This window comes from Anomaloglossus baeobatrachus, chromosome 9 (genome assembly GCF_048569485.1).
Source record: "Anomaloglossus baeobatrachus isolate aAnoBae1 chromosome 9, aAnoBae1.hap1, whole genome shotgun sequence".
Classification (NCBI taxonomy): domain Eukaryota; kingdom Metazoa; phylum Chordata; class Amphibia; order Anura; family Aromobatidae; genus Anomaloglossus; species Anomaloglossus baeobatrachus.
Window position 1 is genome coordinate 164,223,582 of NC_134361.1, and position 18,515 is coordinate 164,242,096.

Genomic DNA, 18,515 nt, shown 5'->3' on the forward strand with positions numbered 1-18,515 from the left:
AAGGAGGAGTTATTCAGATTCATTGCAGTGGGCGGCGGCTGCAAAACGCACCATTCTTCTTGTTTTGGCTCTGCAAAGCAGCCTTTTCAAGGGTTGGCTTGGGTGACAAAATGTCTTGTGTAGGCGTGGGTTTGTCTCCCTCTCGCTCTCTCTCCCTAAGATGTGTCCGGCATAGGCCAGGGTGCCACTCGAGGCCCAAACCAATTCTGGTTATCGCTTCTCGGCCTTTTTGGCTAAGATCAAGTGTAGTATCTGTTCTTATCAGTTTAATATCTGATACGTCCCCTATCTGGGGACCATATATTAAATGGATTTTTAGAACAGGGGAGATGGAAAAAGAGCTTGCTCTGTCCACTCCACGCATTGACCTGGTATTGCAGTACCTCCAGGAACGGTGCACCCCCTTCTTAACCCAGTTTCCAAAAGCAGAACTCGATTCACCTGATTCATATTAGCCCGATTAGCGAATTGAAATGAATTTTTATCTAACACACTTTTTACTTGCTTTATTCATCCAAATAGCAAACTCATCACCACTCAACTTCACCAACTCTGCTATGTCCCGTGCAGTATCTTGTTGTCAGTCTAATCTAGATCATGTGTAATTGAATGGAATAGATCCCTTTTGGACAAAGTGGAGTCAGATGCTGCAGTGACCACAGGTGTGAGAGGATCTACAATTGGCATCTGGTGTTATCTCTCTGCTTCCACTCCAAATAAAGTTACCTGTTGTTACCTGAACGTCAAATACTAAGAATGGGCGGCCTATGAAAGAATTAGTACTTTCATTAAGTATACTAAACCGGCTAATTGGAATAGACAAACTGTAAAAAGCCCTCTGAGAAAGCCCCTCTCTAACCTTTGTTAGTAAGCTTTTCTGTAGCCTGCCTGTTGATGTATTTTCGGTTTGAACAGTGCACAACATGAAGAGACGGAACACTGGCGGCTTGTCACAATGCCCCCCGATGACATCACAATAGCGCTGCTGCCTAGAAAACAAGCTGCGCAGAAGAAGTTGTTCTTTGGGTGGGAGGGTGGGCTAGTGGAAGGAGGGGGCAATCTCTTTTTTTCCCGGGTGGTAGGGGGATGACAGGAGAAGGGAAGCGGGTGGTGAGAAAGGTACAGAGGGCAGGGTTTGGGGGCTGGGAAGGAAAGGGAAAAGATTAGGGTTTGGGGATGATGAAAGGGCTTTCTACGGGTAAGGATGGCAAAGGGTGGCAGTGACGGAAAGTCAGGCAACCTGTCCTGTCCGTCTTTTTGTATCGTGAATTGGAAAGACTGCAAGGGGGAGGGGAGTTGCTTGCGCCCTAAAGGAGGAGTTATTCAGATTCATTGCAGTGGGCGGCGGCTGCAAAACGCACCATTCTTCTTGTTTTTGCTCTGCAAAGCAGCCTTTTCAAGGGTTGGCTTGGTTGACAAAATGTCTTGTGTAGGCGTGGGTTTGTCTCCCTCTCGCTCTCTCTCCCTAAGATGTGTCCGGCATAGGCCAGGGTGCCACTCGAGGCCCAAACCAATTCTGGTTATCGCTTCTCGGCCTTTTGGCTAAGATCAAGTGTAGTATCTGTTCTTATCAGTTTAATATCTGATACGTCCCCTATCTGGGGACCATATATTAAATGGATTTTTAGAACAGGGAGATGGAAAAAGAGCTTGCTCTGTCCACTCCACGCATTGACCTGGTATTGCAGTACCTCCAGGAACGGTGCACCCCTTCTTAACCCAGTTTCCAAAAGCAGAACTCGATTCACCTGATTCATATTAGCCCGATTAGCGAATTGAAATGAATTTTTATCTAACACACTTTTTACTTGCTTTATTCATCCAAATAGCAAACTCATCACCACTCAACTTCACCAACTCTGCTATGTCCCCGTGCAGTATCTTGTTGTCAGTCTAATCTAGATCATGTGTAATTGAATGGAATAGATCCCTTTTGGACAAAGTGAAGTCAGATGCTGCAGTGACCACAGGTGTGAGAGGATCTACAATTGGCATCTGGTGTTATCTCTCTGCTTCCACTCCAAATAAAGTTACCTGTTGTTACCTGAACGTCAAATACTAAGAATGGGCGGCCTATGAAAGAATTAGTACTTTCATTAAGTATACTAAACCGGCTAATTGGGAATAGACAAACTGTAAAAAGCCCTCTGAGAAAGCCCCTCTCTAACCTTTGTTAGTAAGCTTTTCTGTAGCCTGCCTGTTGATGTATTTTCGGTTTGAACAGTGCACAACATGAAGAGACGGAACACTGGCGGCTTGTCACAATGCCCCCCGATGACATCACAATAGCGCTGCTGCCTAGAAAACAAGCTGCGCAGAAGAAGTTGTTCTTTGGGTGGGAGGGTGGGCTAGTGGAAGGAGGGGGCAATCTCTTTTTTCCCGGGTGGTAGGGGGATGACAGGAGAAGGGAAGCGGGTGGTGAGAAAGGTACAGAGGGCAGGGTTTGGGGGCTGGAAGGAAAGGGAAAAGATTAGGGTTTGGGGATGATGAAAGGGCTTTCTACGGGTAAGGATGGCAAAGGGTGGCAGTGACGGAAAGTCAGGCAACCTGTCCTGTCCGTCTTTTTGTATCGTGAATTGGAAAGACTGCAAGGGGGAGGGGAGTTGCTTGCGCCCTAAAGGAGGAGTTATTCAGATTCATTGCAGTGGGCGGCGGCTGCAAAACGCACCATTCTTCTTGTTTTTGCTCTGCAAAGCAGCCTTTTCAAGGGTTGGCTTGGGTGACAAAATGTCTTGTGTAGGCGTGGGTTTGTCTCCCTCTCGCTCTCTCCTCCCTAAGATGTGTCCGGCATAGGCCAGGGGTGCCACTCGAGGCCCCAAACCAATTCTGGTTATCGCTTCTCGGCCTTTTGGCTAAGATCAAGTGTAGTATCTGTTCTTATCAGTTTAATATCTGATACGTCCCCTATCTGGGGACCATATATTAAATGGATTTTTAGAACAGGGAGATGGAAAAAGAGCTTGCTCTGTCCACTCCACGCATTGACCTGGTATTGCAGTACCTCCAGGAACGGTGCACCCCTTCTTAACCCAGTTTCCAAAAGCAGAACTCGATTCACCTGATTCATATTAGCCCGATTAGCGAATTGAAATGAATTTTTATCTAACACACTTTTTACTTGCTTTATTCATCCAAATAGCAAACTCATCACCACTCAACTTCACCAACTCTGCTATGTCCCGTGCAGTATCTTGTTGTCAGTCTAATCTAGATCATGTGTAATTGAATGGAATAGATCCCTTTTGGACAAAGTGGAGTCAGATGCTGCAGTGACCACAGGTGTGAGAGGATCTACAATTGGCATCTGGTGTTATCTCTCTGCTTCCACTCCAAATAAAGTTACCTGTTGTTACCTGAACGTCAAATACTAAGAATGGGCGGCCTATGAAAGAATTAGTACTTTCATTAAGTATACTAAACCGGCTAATTGGGAATAGACAAACTGTAAAAAGCCCTCTGAGAAAGCCCCTCTCTAACCTTTGTTAGTAAGCTTTTCTGTAGCCTGCCTGTTGATGTATTTTCGGTTTGAACAGTGCACAACATGAAGAGACGGAACACTGGCGGCTTGTCACAATGCCCCCCGATGACATCACAATAGCGCTGCTGCCTAGAAAACAAGCTGCGCAGAAGAAGTTGTTCTTTGGGTGGGAGGGTGGGCTAGTGGAAGGAGGGGGCAATCTCTTTTTTTCCCGGGTGGTAGGGGGATGACAGGAGAAGGGAAGCGGTGGTGAGAAAGGTACAGAGGGCAGGGTTTGGGGGCTGGGAAGGAAAGGGAAAAGATTAGGGTTTGGGGATGATGAAAGGGCTTTCTACGGGTAAGGATGGCAAAGGGTGGCAGTGACGGAAAGTCAGGCAACCTGTCCTGTCCGTCTTTTTGTATCGTGAATTGGAAAGACTGCAAGGGGGAGGGGAGTTGCTTGCGCCCTAAAGGAGGAGTTATTCAGATTCATTGCAGTGGCGGCGGCTGCAAAACGCACCATTCTTCTTGTTTTTGCTCTGCAAAGCAGCCTTTTCAAGGGTTGGCTTGGGTGACAAAATGTCTTGTGTAGGCGTGGGTTTGTCTCCCTCTCGCTCTCTCTCCCTAAGATGTGTCCGGCATAGGCCAGGGTGCCACTCGAGGCCCAAACCAATTCTGGTTATCGCTTCTCGGCCTTTTGGCTAAGATCAAGTGTAGTATCTGTTCTTATCAGTTTAATATCTGATACGTCCCCTATCTGGGGACCATATATTAAATGGATTTTTAGAACAGGGAGATGGAAAAAGAGCTTGCTCTGTCCACTCCACGCATTGACCTGGTATTGCAGTACCTCCAGGAACGGTGCACCCCTTCTTAACCCAGTTTCCAAAAGCAGAACTCGATTCACCTGATTCATATTAGCCCGATTAGCGAATTGAAATGAATTTTTATCTAACACACTTTTTACTTGCTTTATTCATCCAAATAGCAAACTCATCACCACTCAACTTCACCAACTCTGCTATGTCCCGTGCAGTATCTTGTTGTCAGTCTAATCTAGATCATGTGTAATTGAATGGAATAGATCCCTTTTGGACAAAGTGGAGTCAGATGCTGCAGTGACCACAGGTGTGAGAGGATCTACAATTGGCATCTGGTGTTATCTCTCTGCTTCCACTCCAAATAAAGTTACCCTGTTGTTACCTGAACGTCAAATACTAAGAATGGGCGGCCTATGAAAGAATTAGTACTTTCATTAAGTATACTAAACCGGCTAATTGGGAATAGACAAACTGTAAAAAGCCCTCTGAGAAAGCCCCTCTCTAACCTTTGTTAGTAAGCTTTTCTGTAGCCTGCCTGTTGATGTATTTTCGGTTTGAACAGTGCACAACATGAAGAGACGGAACACTGGCGGCTTGTCACAATGCCCCCCGATGACATCACAATAGCGCTGCTGCCTAGAAAACAAGCTGCGCAGAAGAAGTTGTTCTTTGGGGTGGGAGGGTGGGCTAGTGGAAGGAGGGGGCAATCTCTTTTTTTCCCGGGTTGGTAGGGGGATGACAGGAGAAGGGAAGCGGGTGGTGAGAAAGGTACAGAGGGCAGGGTTTGGGGGCTGGGAAGGAAAGGGAAAAGATTAGGGTTTGGGGATGATGAAAGGGCTTTCTACGGGTAAGGATGGCAAAGGGTGGCAGTGACGGAAAGTCAGGCAACCTGTCCTGTCCGTCTTTTTGTATCGTGAATTGGAAAGACTGCAAGGGGGGAGGGAGTTGCTTGCGCCCTAAAGGAGGAGTTATTCAGATTCATTGCAGTGGGCGGCGGCTGCAAAACGCACCATTCTTCTTGTTTTTGCTCTGCAAAGCAGCCTTTTCAAGGGTTGGCTTGGGTGACAAAATGTCTTGTGTAGGCGTGGGTTTGTCTCCCTCTCGCTCTCTCTCCCTAAGATGTGTCCGGCATAGGCCAGGGTGCCACTCGAGGCCCAAACCAATTCTGGTTATCGCTTCTCGGCCTTTTGGCTAAGATCAAGTGTAGTATCTGTTCTTATCAGTTTAATATCTGATACGTCCCCTATCTGGGGACCATATATTAAATGGATTTTTAGAACAGGGAGATGGAAAAAGAGCTTGCTCTGTCCACTCCACGCATTGACCTGGTATTGCAGTACCTCCAGGAACGGTGCACCCCTTCTTAACCCAGTTTCCAAAAGCAGAACTCGATTCACCTGATTCATATTAGCCCGATTAGCGAATTGAAATGAATTTTTATCTAACACACTTTTTACTTGCTTTATTCATCCAAATAGCAAACTCATCACCACTCAACTTCACCAACTCTGCTATGTCCCGTGCAGTATCTTGTTGTCAGTCTAATCTAGATCATGTGTAATTGAATGGAATAGATCCCTTTTGGACAAAGTGGAGTCAGATGCTGCAGTGACCACAGGTGTGAGAGGATCTACAATTGGCATCTGGTGTTATCTCTCTGCTTCCACTCCAAATAAAGTTACCTGTTGTTACCTGAACGTCAAATACTAAGAATGGGCGGCCTATGAAAGAATTAGTACTTTCATTAAGTATACTAAACCGGCTAATTGGGAATAGACAAACTGTAAAAAGCCCTCTGAGAAAGCCCCTCTCTAACCTTTGTTAGTAAGCTTTTCTGTAGCCTGCCTGTTGATGTATTTTCGGTTTGAACAGTGCACAACATGAAGAGACGGAACACTGGCGGCTTGTCACAATGCCCCCCGATGACATCACAATAGCGCTGCTGCCTAGAAAACAAGCTGCGCAGAAGAAGTTGTTCTTTGGGTGGGAGGGTGGGCTAGTGGAAGGAGGGGGCAATCTCTTTTTTTCCCGGGTGGTAGGGGGATGACAGGAGAAGGGAAGCGGGTGGTGAGAAAGGTACAGAGGGCAGGGTTTGGGGGCTGGGAAGGAAAGGGAAAAGATTAGGGTTTGGGGATGATGAAAGGGCTTTCTACGGGTAAGGATGGCAAAGGGTGGCAGTGACGGAAAGTCAGGCAACCTGTCCTGTCCGTCTTTTTGTATCGTGAATTGGAAAGACTGCAAGGGGGAGGGGAGTTGCTTGCGCCCTAAAGGAGGAGTTATTCAGATTCATTGCAGTGGGCGGCGGCTGCAAAACGCACCATTCTTCTTGTTTTTGCTCTGCAAAGCAGCCTTTTCAAGGGTTGGCTTGGGTGACAAAATGTCTTGTGTAGGCGTGGGTTTGTCTCCCTCTCGCTCTCTCTCCCTAAGATGTGTCCGGCATAGGCCAGGGTGCCACTCGAGGCCCAAACCAATTCTGGTTATCGCTTCTCGGCCTTTTGGCTAAGATCAAGTGTAGTATCTGTTCTTATCAGTTTAATATCTGATACGTCCCCTATCTGGGGACCATATATTAAATGGATTTTTAGAACAGGGAGATGGAAAAAGAGCTTGCTCTGTCCACTCCACGCATTGACCTGGTATTGCAGTACCTCCAGGAACGGTGCACCCCTTCTTAACCCAGTTTCCAAAAGCAGAACTCGATTCACCTGATTCATATTAGCCCGATTAGCGAATTGAAATGAATTTTTATCTAACACACTTTTTACTTGCTTTATTCATCCAAATAGCAAACTCATCACCACTCAACTTCACCAACTCTGCTATGTCCCGTGCAGTATCTTGTTGTCAGTCTAATCTAGATCATGTGTAATTGAATGGAATAGATCCCTTTTGGACAAAGTGGAGTCAGATGCTGCAGTGACCACAGGTGTGAGAGGATCTACAATTGGCATCTGGTGTTATCTCTCTGCTTCCACTCCAAATAAAGTTACCTGTTGTTACCTGAACGTCAAATACTAAGAATGGGCGGCCTATGAAAGAATTAGTACTTTCATTAAGTATACTAAACCGGCTAATTGGGAATAGACAAACTGTAAAAAGCCCTCTGAGAAAGCCCCTCTCTAACCTTTGTTAGTAAGCTTTTCTGTAGCCTGCCTGTTGATGTATTTTCGGTTTGAACAGTGCACAACATGAAGAGACGGAACACTGGCGGCTTGTCACAATGCCCCCCGATGACATCACAATAGCGCTGCTGCCTAGAAAACAAGCTGCGCAGAAGAAGTTGTTCTTTGGGTGGGAGGGTGGGCTAGTGGAAGGAGGGGGCAATCTCTTTTTTTCCCGGGTGGTAGGGGGATGACAGGAGAAGGGAAGCGGGTGGTGAGAAAGGTACAGAGGGCAGGGTTTGGGGGCTGGGAAGGAAAGGGAAAAGATTAGGGTTTGGGGATGATGAAAGGGCTTTCTACGGGTAAGGATGGCAAAGGGTGGCAGTGACGGAAAGTCAGGCAACCTGTCCTGTCCGTCTTTTTGTATCGTGAATTGGAAAGACTGCAAGGGGGAGGGGAGTTGCTTGCGCCCTAAAGGAGGAGTTATTCAGATTCATTGCAGTGGGCGGCGGCTGCAAAACGCACCATTCTTCTTGTTTTTGCTCTGCAAAGCAGCCTTTTCAAGGGTTGGCTTGGGTGACAAAATGTCTTGTGTAGGCGTGGGTTTGTCTCCCTCTCGCTCTCTCTCCCTAAGATGTGTCCGGCATAGGCCAGGGTGCCACTCGAGGCCCAAACCAATTCTGGTTATCGCTTCTCGGCCTTTTGGCTAAGATCAAGTGTAGTATCTGTTCTTATCAGTTTAATATCTGATACGTCCCCTATCTGGGGACCATATATTAAATGGATTTTTAGAACAGGGAGATGGAAAAAGAGCTTGCTCTGTCCACTCCACGCATTGACCTGGTATTGCAGTACCTCCAGGAACGGTGCACCCCTTCTTAACCCAGTTTCCAAAAGCAGAACTCGATTCACCTGATTCATATTAGCCCGATTAGCGAATTGAAATGAATTTTTATCTAACACACTTTTTACTTGCTTTATTCATCCAAATAGCAAACTCATCACCACTCAACTTCACCAACTCTGCTATGTCCCGTGCAGTATCTTGTTGTCAGTCTAATCTAGATCATGTGTAATTGAATGGAATAGATCCCTTTTGGACAAAGTGGAGTCAGATGCTGCAGTGACCACAGGTGTGAGAGGATCTACAATTGGCATCTGGTGTTATCTCTCTGCTTCCACTCCAAATAAAGTTACCTGTTGTTACCTGAACGTCAAATACTAAGAATGGGCGGCCTATGAAAGAATTAGTACTTTCATTAAGTATACTAAACCGGCTAATTGGGAATAGACAAACTGTAAAAAGCCCTCTGAGAAAGCCCCTCTCTAACCTTTGTTAGTAAGCTTTTCTGTAGCCTGCCTGTTGATGTATTTTCGGTTTGAACAGTGCACAACATGAAGAGACGGAACACTGGCGGCTTGTCACAATGCCCCCCGATGACATCACAATAGCGCTGCTGCCTAGAAAACAAGCTGCGCAGAAGAAGTTGTTCTTTGGGTGGGAGGGTGGGCTAGTGGAAGGAGGGGGCAATCTCTTTTTTTCCCGGGTGGTAGGGGGATGACAGGAGAAGGGAAGCGGGTGGTGAGAAAGGTACAGAGGGCAGGGTTTGGGGGCTGGGAAGGAAAGGGAAAAGATTAGGGTTTGGGGATGATGAAAGGGCTTTCTACGGGTAAGGATGGCAAAGGGTGGCAGTGACGGAAAGTCAGGCAACCTGTCCTGTCCGTCTTTTTGTATCGTGAATTGGAAAGACTGCAAGGGGGAGGGGAGTTGCTTGCGCCCTAAAGGAGGAGTTATTCAGATTCATTGCAGTGGGCGGCGGCTGCAAAACGCACCATTCTTCTTGTTTTTGCTCTGCAAAGCAGCCTTTTCAAGGGTTGGCTTGGGTGACAAAATGTCTTGTGTAGGCGTGGGTTTGTCTCCCTCTCGCTCTCTCTCCCTAAGATGTGTCCGGCATAGGCCAGGGTGCCACTCGAGGCCCAAACCAATTCTGGTTATCGCTTCTCGGCCTTTTGGCTAAGATCAAGTGTAGTATCTGTTCTTATCAGTTTAATATCTGATACGTCCCCTATCTGGGGACCATATATTAAATGGATTTTTAGAACAGGGAGATGGAAAAAGAGCTTGCTCTGTCCACTCCACGCATTGACCTGGTATTGCAGTACCTCCAGGAACGGTGCACCCCTTCTTAACCCAGTTTCCAAAAGCAGAACTCGATTCACCTGATTCATATTAGCCCGATTAGCGAATTGAAATGAATTTTTATCTAACACACTTTTTACTTGCTTTATTCATCCAAATAGCAAACTCATCACCACTCAACTTCACCAACTCTGCTATGTCCCGTGCAGTATCTTGTTGTCAGTCTAATCTAGATCATGTGTAATTGAATGGAATAGATCCCTTTTGGACAAAGTGGAGTCAGATGCTGCAGTGACCACAGGTGTGAGAGGATCTACAATTGGCATCTGGTGTTATCTCTCTGCTTCCACTCCAAATAAAGTTACCTGTTGTTACCTGAACGTCAAATACTAAGAATGGGCGGCCTATGAAAGAATTAGTACTTTCATTAAGTATACTAAACCGGCTAATTGGGAATAGACAAACTGTAAAAAGCCCTCTGAGAAAGCCCCTCTCTAACCTTTGTTAGTAAGCTTTTCTGTAGCCTGCCTGTTGATGTATTTTCGGTTTGAACAGTGCACAACATGAAGAGACGGAACACTGGCGGCTTGTCACAATGCCCCCCGATGACATCACAATAGCGCTGCTGCCTAGAAAACAAGCTGCGCAGAAGAAGTTGTTCTTTGGGTGGGAGGGTGGGCTAGTGGAAGGAGGGGGCAATCTCTTTTTTTCCCGGGTGGTAGGGGGATGACAGGAGAAGGGAAGCGGGTGGTGAGAAAGGTACAGAGGGCAGGGTTTGGGGGCTGGGAAGGAAAGGGAAAAGATTAGGGTTTGGGGATGATGAAAGGGCTTTCTACGGGTAAGGATGGCAAAGGGTGGCAGTGACGGAAAGTCAGGCAACCTGTCCTGTCCGTCTTTTTGTATCGTGAATTGGAAAGACTGCAAGGGGGAGGGGAGTTGCTTGCGCCCTAAAGGAGGAGTTATTCAGATTCATTGCAGTGGGCGGCGGCTGCAAAACGCACCATTCTTCTTGTTTTTGCTCTGCAAAGCAGCCTTTTCAAGGGTTGGCTTGGGTGACAAAATGTCTTGTGTAGGCGTGGGTTTGTCTCCCTCTCGCTCTCTCTCCCTAAGATGTGTCCGGCATAGGCCAGGGTGCCACTCGAGGCCCAAACCAATTCTGGTTATCGCTTCTCGGCCTTTTGGCTAAGATCAAGTGTAGTATCTGTTCTTATCAGTTTAATATCTGATACGTCCCCTATCTGGGGACCATATATTAAATGGATTTTTAGAACAGGGAGATGGAAAAAGAGCTTGCTCTGTCCACTCCACGCATTGACCTGGTATTGCAGTACCTCCAGGAACGGTGCACCCCTTCTTAACCCAGTTTCCAAAAGCAGAACTCGATTCACCTGATTCATATTAGCCCGATTAGCGAATTGAAATGAATTTTTATCTAACACACTTTTTACTTGCTTTATTCATCCAAATAGCAAACTCATCACCACTCAACTTCACCAACTCTGCTATGTCCCGTGCAGTATCTTGTTGTCAGTCTAATCTAGATCATGTGTAATTGAATGGAATAGATCCCTTTTGGACAAAGTGGAGTCAGATGCTGCAGTGACCACAGGTGTGAGAGGATCTACAATTGGCATCTGGTGTTATCTCTCTGCTTCCACTCCAAATAAAGTTACCTGTTGTTACCTGAACGTCAAATACTAAGAATGGGCGGCCTATGAAAGAATTAGTACTTTCATTAAGTATACTAAACCGGCTAATTGGGAATAGACAAACTGTAAAAAGCCCTCTGAGAAAGCCCCTCTCTAACCTTTGTTAGTAAGCTTTTCTGTAGCCTGCCTGTTGATGTATTTTCGGTTTGAACAGTGCACAACATGAAGAGACGGAACACTGGCGGCTTGTCACAATGCCCCCCGATGACATCACAATAGCGCTGCTGCCTAGAAAACAAGCTGCGCAGAAGAAGTTGTTCTTTGGGTGGGAGGGTGGGCTAGTGGAAGGAGGGGGCAATCTCTTTTTTTCCCGGGTGGTAGGGGGATGACAGGAGAAGGGAAGCGGGTGGTGAGAAAGGTACAGAGGGCAGGGTTTGGGGGCTGGGAAGGAAAGGGAAAAGATTAGGGTTTGGGGATGATGAAAGGGCTTTCTACGGGTAAGGATGGCAAAGGGTGGCAGTGACGGAAAGTCAGGCAACCTGTCCTGTCCGTCTTTTTGTATCGTGAATTGGAAAGACTGCAAGGGGGAGGGGAGTTGCTTGCGCCCTAAAGGAGGAGTTATTCAGATTCATTGCAGTGGGCGGCGGCTGCAAAACGCACCATTCTTCTTGTTTTTGCTCTGCAAAGCAGCCTTTTCAAGGGTTGGCTTGGGTGACAAAATGTCTTGTGTAGGCGTGGGTTTGTCTCCCTCTCGCTCTCTCTCCCTAAGATGTGTCCGGCATAGGCCAGGGTGCCACTCGAGGCCCAAACCAATTCTGGTTATCGCTTCTCGGCCTTTTGGCTAAGATCAAGTGTAGTATCTGTTCTTATCAGTTTAATATCTGATACGTCCCCTATCTGGGGACCATATATTAAATGGATTTTTAGAACAGGGAGATGGAAAAAGAGCTTGCTCTGTCCACTCCACGCATTGACCTGGTATTGCAGTACCTCCAGGAACGGTGCACCCCTTCTTAACCCAGTTTCCAAAAGCAGAACTCGATTCACCTGATTCATATTAGCCCGATTAGCGAATTGAAATGAATTTTTATCTAACACACTTTTTACTTGCTTTATTCATCCAAATAGCAAACTCATCACCACTCAACTTCACCAACTCTGCTATGTCCCGTGCAGTATCTTGTTGTCAGTCTAATCTAGATCATGTGTAATTGAATGGAATAGATCCCTTTTGGACAAAGTGGAGTCAGATGCTGCAGTGACCACAGGTGTGAGAGGATCTACAATTGGCATCTGGTGTTATCTCTCTGCTTCCACTCCAAATAAAGTTACCTGTTGTTACCTGAACGTCAAATACTAAGAATGGGCGGCCTATGAAAGAATTAGTACTTTCATTAAGTATACTAAACCGGCTAATTGGGAATAGACAAACTGTAAAAAGCCCTCTGAGAAAGCCCCTCTCTAACCTTTGTTAGTAAGCTTTTCTGTAGCCTGCCTGTTGATGTATTTTCGGTTTGAACAGTGCACAACATGAAGAGACGGAACACTGGCGGCTTGTCACAATGCCCCCCGATGACATCACAATAGCGCTGCTGCCTAGAAAACAAGCTGCGCAGAAGAAGTTGTTCTTTGGGTGGGAGGGTGGGCTAGTGGAAGGAGGGGGCAATCTCTTTTTTTCCCGGGTGGTAGGGGGATGACAGGAGAAGGGAAGCGGGTGGTGAGAAAGGTACAGAGGGCAGGGTTTGGGGGCTGGGAAGGAAAGGGAAAAGATTAGGGTTTGGGGATGATGAAAGGGCTTTCTACGGGTAAGGATGGCAAAGGGTGGCAGTGACGGAAAGTCAGGCAACCTGTCCTGTCCGTCTTTTTGTATCGTGAATTGGAAAGACTGCAAGGGGGAGGGGAGTTGCTTGCGCCCTAAAGGAGGAGTTATTCAGATTCATTGCAGTGGGCGGCGGCTGCAAAACGCACCATTCTTCTTGTTTTTGCTCTGCAAAGCAGCCTTTTCAAGGGTTGGCTTGGGTGACAAAATGTCTTGTGTAGGCGTGGGTTTGTCTCCCTCTCGCTCTCTCTCCCTAAGATGTGTCCGGCATAGGCCAGGGTGCCACTCGAGGCCCAAACCAATTCTGGTTATCGCTTCTCGGCCTTTTGGCTAAGATCAAGTGTAGTATCTGTTCTTATCAGTTTAATATCTGATACGTCCCCTATCTGGGGACCATATATTAAATGGATTTTTAGAACAGGGAGATGGAAAAAGAGCTTGCTCTGTCCACTCCACGCATTGACCTGGTATTGCAGTACCTCCAGGAACGGTGCACCCCTTCTTAACCCAGTTTCCAAAAGCAGAACTCGATTCACCTGATTCATATTAGCCCGATTAGCGAATTGAAATGAATTTTTATCTAACACACTTTTTACTTGCTTTATTCATCCAAATAGCAAACTCATCACCACTCAACTTCACCAACTCTGCTATGTCCCGTGCAGTATCTTGTTGTCAGTCTAATCTAGATCATGTGTAATTGAATGGAATAGATCCCTTTTGGACAAAGTGGAGTCAGATGCTGCAGTGACCACAGGTGTGAGAGGATCTACAATTGGCATCTGGTGTTATCTCTCTGCTTCCACTCCAAATAAAGTTACCTGTTGTTACCTGAACGTCAAATACTAAGAATGGGCGGCCTATGAAAGAATTAGTACTTTCATTAAGTATACTAAACCGGCTAATTGGGAATAGACAAACTGTAAAAAGCCCTCTGAGAAAGCCCCTCTCTAACCTTTGTTAGTAAGCTTTTCTGTAGCCTGCCTGTTGATGTATTTTCGGTTTGAACAGTGCACAACATGAAGAGACGGAACACTGGCGGCTTGTCACAATGCCCCCCGATGACATCACAATAGCGCTGCTGCCTAGAAAACAAGCTGCGCAGAAGAAGTTGTTCTTTGGGTGGGAGGGTGGGCTAGTGGAAGGAGGGGGCAATCTCTTTTTTTCCCGGGTGGTAGGGGGATGACAGGAGAAGGGAAGCGGGTGGTGAGAAAGGTACAGAGGGCAGGGTTTGGGGGCTGGGAAGGAAAGGGAAAAGATTAGGGTTTGGGGATGATGAAAGGGCTTTCTACGGGTAAGGATGGCAAAGGGTGGCAGTGACGGAAAGTCAGGCAACCTGTCCTGTCCGTCTTTTTGTATCGTGAATTGGAAAGACTGCAAGGGGGAGGGGAGTTGCTTGCGCCCTAAAGGAGGAGTTATTCAGATTCATTGCAGTGGGCGGCGGCTGCAAAACGCACCATTCTTCTTGTTTTTGCTCTGCAAAGCAGCCTTTTCAAGGGTTGGCTTGGGTGACAAAATGTCTTGTGTAGGCGTGGGTTTGTCTCCCTCTCGCTCTCTCTCCCTAAGATGTGTCCGGCATAGGCCAGGGTGCCACTCGAGGCCCAAACCAATTCTGGTTATCGCTTCTCGGCCTTTTGGCTAAGATCAAGTGTAGTATCTGTTCTTATCAGTTTAATATCTGATACGTCCCCTATCTGGGGACCATATATTAAATGGATTTTTAGAACAGGGAGATGGAAAAAGAGCTTGCTCTGTCCACTCCACGCATTGACCTGGTATTGCAGTACCTCCAGGAACGGTGCACCCCTTCTTAACCCAGTTTCCAAAAGCAGAACTCGATTCACCTGATTCATATTAGCCCGATTAGCGAATTGAAATGAATTTTTATCTAACACACTTTTTACTTGCTTTATTCATCCAAATAGCAAACTCATCACCACTCAACTTCACCAACTCTGCTATGTCCCGTGCAGTATCTTGTTGTCAGTCTAATCTAGATCATGTGTAATTGAATGGAATAGATCCCTTTTGGACAAAGTGGAGTCAGATGCTGCAGTGACCACAGGTGTGAGAGGATCTACAATTGGCATCTGGTGTTATCTCTCTGCTTCCACTCCAAATAAAGTTACCTGTTGTTACCTGAACGTCAAATACTAAGAATGGGCGGCCTATGAAAGAATTAGTACTTTCATTAAGTATACTAAACCGGCTAATTGGGAATAGACAAACTGTAAAAAGCCCTCTGAGAAAGCCCCTCTCTAACCTTTGTTAGTAAGCTTTTCTGTAGCCTGCCTGTTGATGTATTTTCGGTTTGAACAGTGCACAACATGAAGAGACGGAACACTGGCGGCTTGTCACAATGCCCCCCGATGACATCACAATAGCGCTGCTGCCTAGAAAACAAGCTGCGCAGAAGAAGTTGTTCTTTGGGTGGGAGGGTGGGCTAGTGGAAGGAGGGGGCAATCTCTTTTTTTCCCGGGTGGTAGGGGGATGACAGGAGAAGGGAAGCGGGTGGTGAGAAAGGTACAGAGGGCAGGGTTTGGGGGCTGGGAAGGAAAGGGAAAAGATTAGGGTTTGGGGATGATGAAAGGGCTTTCTACGGGTAAGGATGGCAAAGGGTGGCAGTGACGGAAAGTCAGGCAACCTGTCCTGTCCGTCTTTTTGTATCGTGAATTGGAAAGACTGCAAGGGGGAGGGGAGTTGCTTGCGCCCTAAAGGAGGAGTTATTCAGATTCATTGCAGTGGGCGGCGGCTGCAAAACGCACCATTCTTCTTGTTTTTGCTCTGCAAAGCAGCCTTTTCAAGGGTTGGCTTGGGTGACAAAATGTCTTGTGTAGGCGTGGGTTTGTCTCCCTCTCGCTCTCTCTCCCTAAGATGTGTCCGGCATAGGCCAGGGTGCCACTCGAGGCCCAAACCAATTCTGGTTATCGCTTCTCGGCCTTTTGGCTAAGATCAAGTGTAGTATCTGTTCTTATCAGTTTAATATCTGATACGTCCCCTATCTGGGGACCATATATTAAATGGATTTTTAGAACAGGGAGATGGAAAAAGAGCTTGCTCTGTCCACTCCACGCATTGACCTGGTATTGCAGTACCTCCAGGAACGGTGCACCCCTTCTTAACCCAGTTTCCAAAAGCAGAACTCGATTCACCTGATTCATATTAGCCCGATTAGCGAATTGAAATGAATTTTTATCTAACACACTTTTTACTTGCTTTATTCATCCAAATAGCAAACTCATCACCACTCAACTTCACCAACTCTGCTATGTCCCGTGCAGTATCTTGTTGTCAGTCTAATCTAGATCATGTGTAATTGAATGGAATAGATCCCTTTTGGACAAAGTGGAGTCAGATGCTGCAGTGACCACAGGTGTGAGAGGATCTACAATTGGCATCTGGTGTTATCTCTCTGCTTCCACTCCAAATAAAGTTACCTGTTGTTACCTGAACGTCAAATACTAAGAATGGGCGGCCTATGAAAGAATTAGTACTTTCATTAAGTATACTAAACCGGCTAATTGGGAATAGACAAACTGTAAAAAGCCCTCTGAGAAAGCCCCTCTCTAACCTTTGTTAGTAAGCTTTTCTGTAGCCTGCCTGTTGATGTATTTTCGGTTTGAACAGTGCACAACATGAAGAGACGGAACACTGGCGGCTTGTCACAATGCCCCCCGATGACATCACAATAGCGCTGCTGCCTAGAAAACAAGCTGCGCAGAAGAAGTTGTTCTTTGGGTGGGAGGGTGGGCTAGTGGAAGGAGGGGGCAATCTCTTTTTTTCCCGGGTGGTAGGGGGATGACAGGAGAAGGGAAGCGGGTGGTGAGAAAGGTACAGAGGGCAGGGTTTGGGGGCTGGGAAGGAAAGGGAAAAGATTAGGGTTTGGGGATGATGAAAGGGCTTTCTACGGGTAAGGATGGCAAAGGGTGGCAGTGACGGAAAGTCAGGCAACCTGTCCTGTCCGTCTTTTTGTATCGTGAATTGGAAAGACTGCAAGGGGGAGGGGAGTTGCTTGCGCCCTAAAGGAGGAGTTATTCAGATTCATTGCAGTGGGCGGCGGCTGCAAAACGCACCATTCTTCTTGTTTTTGCTCTGCAAAGCAGCCTTTTCAAGGGTTGGCTTGGGTGACAAAATGTCTTGTGTAGGCGTGGGTTTGTCTCCCTCTCGCTCTCTCTCCCTAAGATGTGTCCGGCATAGGCCAGGGTGCCACTCGAGGCCCAAACCAATTCTGGTTATCGCTTCTCGGCCTTTTGGCTAAGATCAAGTGTAGTATCTGTTCTTATCAGTTTAATATCTGATACGTCCCCTATCTGGGGACCATATATTAAATGGATTTTTAGAACAGGGAGATGGAAAAAGAGCTTGCTCTGTCCACTCCACGCATTGACCTGGTATTGCAGTACCTCCAGGAACGGTGCACCCCTTCTTAACCCAGTTTCCAAAAGCAGAACTCGATTCACCTGATTCATATTAGCCCGATTAGCGAATTGAAATGAATTTTTATCTAACACACTTTTTACTTGCTTTATTCATCCAAATAGCAAACTCATCACCACTCAACTTCACCAACTCTGCTATGTCCCGTGCAGTATCTTGTTGTCAGTCTAATCTAGATCATGTGTAATTGAATGGAATAGATCCCTTTTGGACAAAGTGGAGTCAGATGCTGCAGTGACCACAGGTGTGAGAGGATCTACAATTGGCATCTGGTGTTATCTCTCTGCTTCCACTCCAAATAAAGTTACCTGTTGTTACCTGAACGTCAAATACTAAGAATGGGCGGCCTATGAAAGAATTAGTACTTTCATTAAGTATACTAAACCGGCTAATTGGGAATAGACAAACTGTAAAAAGCCCTCTGAGAAAGCCCCTCTCTAACCTTTGTTAGTAAGCTTTTCTGTAGCCTGCCTGTTGATGTATTTTCGGTTTGAACAGTGCACAACATGAAGAGACGGAACACTGGCGGCTTGTCACAATTCCCCCCGATGACATCACAATAGCGCTGCTGCCTAGAAAACAAGCTGCGCAGAAGAAGTTGTTCTTTGGGTGGGAGGGTGGGCTAGTGGAAGGAGGGGGCAATCTCTTTTTTTCCCGGGTGGTAGGGGGATGACAGGAGAAGGGAAGCGGGTGGTGAGAAAGGTACAGAGGGCAGGGTTTGGGGGCTGGGAAGGAAAGGGAAAAGATTAGGGTTTGGGGATGATGAAAGGGCTTTCTACGGGTAAGGATGGCAAAGGGTGGCAGTGACGGAAAGTCAGGCAACCTGTCCTGTCCGTCTTTTTGTATCGTGAATTGGAAAGACTGCAAGGGGGAGGGGAGTTGCTTGCGCCCTAAAGGAGGAGTTATTCAGATTCATTGCAGTGGGCGGCGGCTGCAAAACGCACCATTCTTCTTGTTTTTGCTCTGCAAAGCAGCCTTTTCAAGGGTTGGCTTGGGTGACAAAATGTCTTGTGTAGGCGTGGGTTTGTCTCCCTCTCGCTCTCTCTCCCTAAGATGTGTCCGGCATAGGCCAGGGTGCCACTCGAGGCCCA

The 18,515-nt window shown here is 46.8% G+C and overlaps 14 non-coding genes across 14 annotated transcripts; all 14 read left to right on the top strand.

The window, feature by feature from the left end:
* Nucleotides 1-212: 212 nt before the first annotated feature.
* On the top strand, nt 213-405 carry LOC142252946 (U2 spliceosomal RNA). The gene has a single exon (XR_012726306.1). It is a non-coding gene; the product is annotated as a U2 spliceosomal RNA (small nuclear RNA).
* A 1,117-nt stretch (nt 406-1,522) lies between these two features.
* LOC142254144 (U2 spliceosomal RNA) lies at nt 1,523-1,713 on the top strand. The gene has a single exon (XR_012727161.1). It is a non-coding gene; the product is annotated as a U2 spliceosomal RNA (small nuclear RNA).
* A 1,119-nt stretch (nt 1,714-2,832) lies between these two features.
* On the top strand, nt 2,833-3,023 carry LOC142254145 (U2 spliceosomal RNA). The gene has a single exon (XR_012727162.1). It is a non-coding gene; the product is annotated as a U2 spliceosomal RNA (small nuclear RNA).
* A 1,115-nt stretch (nt 3,024-4,138) lies between these two features.
* On the top strand, nt 4,139-4,329 carry LOC142254146 (U2 spliceosomal RNA). Its single transcript, XR_012727163.1, has one exon. It is a non-coding gene; the product is annotated as a U2 spliceosomal RNA (small nuclear RNA).
* Nucleotides 4,330-5,449: 1,120 nt separating this feature from the next.
* Nucleotides 5,450-5,640, top strand: LOC142254148 (U2 spliceosomal RNA). Its single transcript, XR_012727165.1, has one exon. It is a non-coding gene; the product is annotated as a U2 spliceosomal RNA (small nuclear RNA).
* A 1,117-nt stretch (nt 5,641-6,757) lies between these two features.
* LOC142254149 (U2 spliceosomal RNA) lies at nt 6,758-6,948 on the top strand. The gene has a single exon (XR_012727166.1). It is a non-coding gene; the product is annotated as a U2 spliceosomal RNA (small nuclear RNA).
* A 1,117-nt stretch (nt 6,949-8,065) lies between these two features.
* LOC142254150 (U2 spliceosomal RNA) lies at nt 8,066-8,256 on the top strand. The gene has a single exon (XR_012727167.1). It is a non-coding gene; the product is annotated as a U2 spliceosomal RNA (small nuclear RNA).
* Nucleotides 8,257-9,373: 1,117 nt separating this feature from the next.
* Nucleotides 9,374-9,564, top strand: LOC142254151 (U2 spliceosomal RNA). The gene has a single exon (XR_012727168.1). It is a non-coding gene; the product is annotated as a U2 spliceosomal RNA (small nuclear RNA).
* Nucleotides 9,565-10,681: 1,117 nt separating this feature from the next.
* LOC142254152 (U2 spliceosomal RNA) lies at nt 10,682-10,872 on the top strand. Its single transcript, XR_012727169.1, has one exon. It is a non-coding gene; the product is annotated as a U2 spliceosomal RNA (small nuclear RNA).
* A 1,117-nt stretch (nt 10,873-11,989) lies between these two features.
* On the top strand, nt 11,990-12,180 carry LOC142254153 (U2 spliceosomal RNA). Its single transcript, XR_012727170.1, has one exon. It is a non-coding gene; the product is annotated as a U2 spliceosomal RNA (small nuclear RNA).
* A 1,117-nt stretch (nt 12,181-13,297) lies between these two features.
* On the top strand, nt 13,298-13,488 carry LOC142254154 (U2 spliceosomal RNA). The gene has a single exon (XR_012727171.1). It is a non-coding gene; the product is annotated as a U2 spliceosomal RNA (small nuclear RNA).
* A 1,117-nt stretch (nt 13,489-14,605) lies between these two features.
* LOC142254155 (U2 spliceosomal RNA) lies at nt 14,606-14,796 on the top strand. The gene has a single exon (XR_012727172.1). It is a non-coding gene; the product is annotated as a U2 spliceosomal RNA (small nuclear RNA).
* A 1,117-nt stretch (nt 14,797-15,913) lies between these two features.
* On the top strand, nt 15,914-16,104 carry LOC142254156 (U2 spliceosomal RNA). The gene has a single exon (XR_012727173.1). It is a non-coding gene; the product is annotated as a U2 spliceosomal RNA (small nuclear RNA).
* A 1,117-nt stretch (nt 16,105-17,221) lies between these two features.
* Nucleotides 17,222-17,412, top strand: LOC142254157 (U2 spliceosomal RNA). The gene has a single exon (XR_012727174.1). It is a non-coding gene; the product is annotated as a U2 spliceosomal RNA (small nuclear RNA).
* Nucleotides 17,413-18,515: the final 1,103 nt, after the last annotated feature.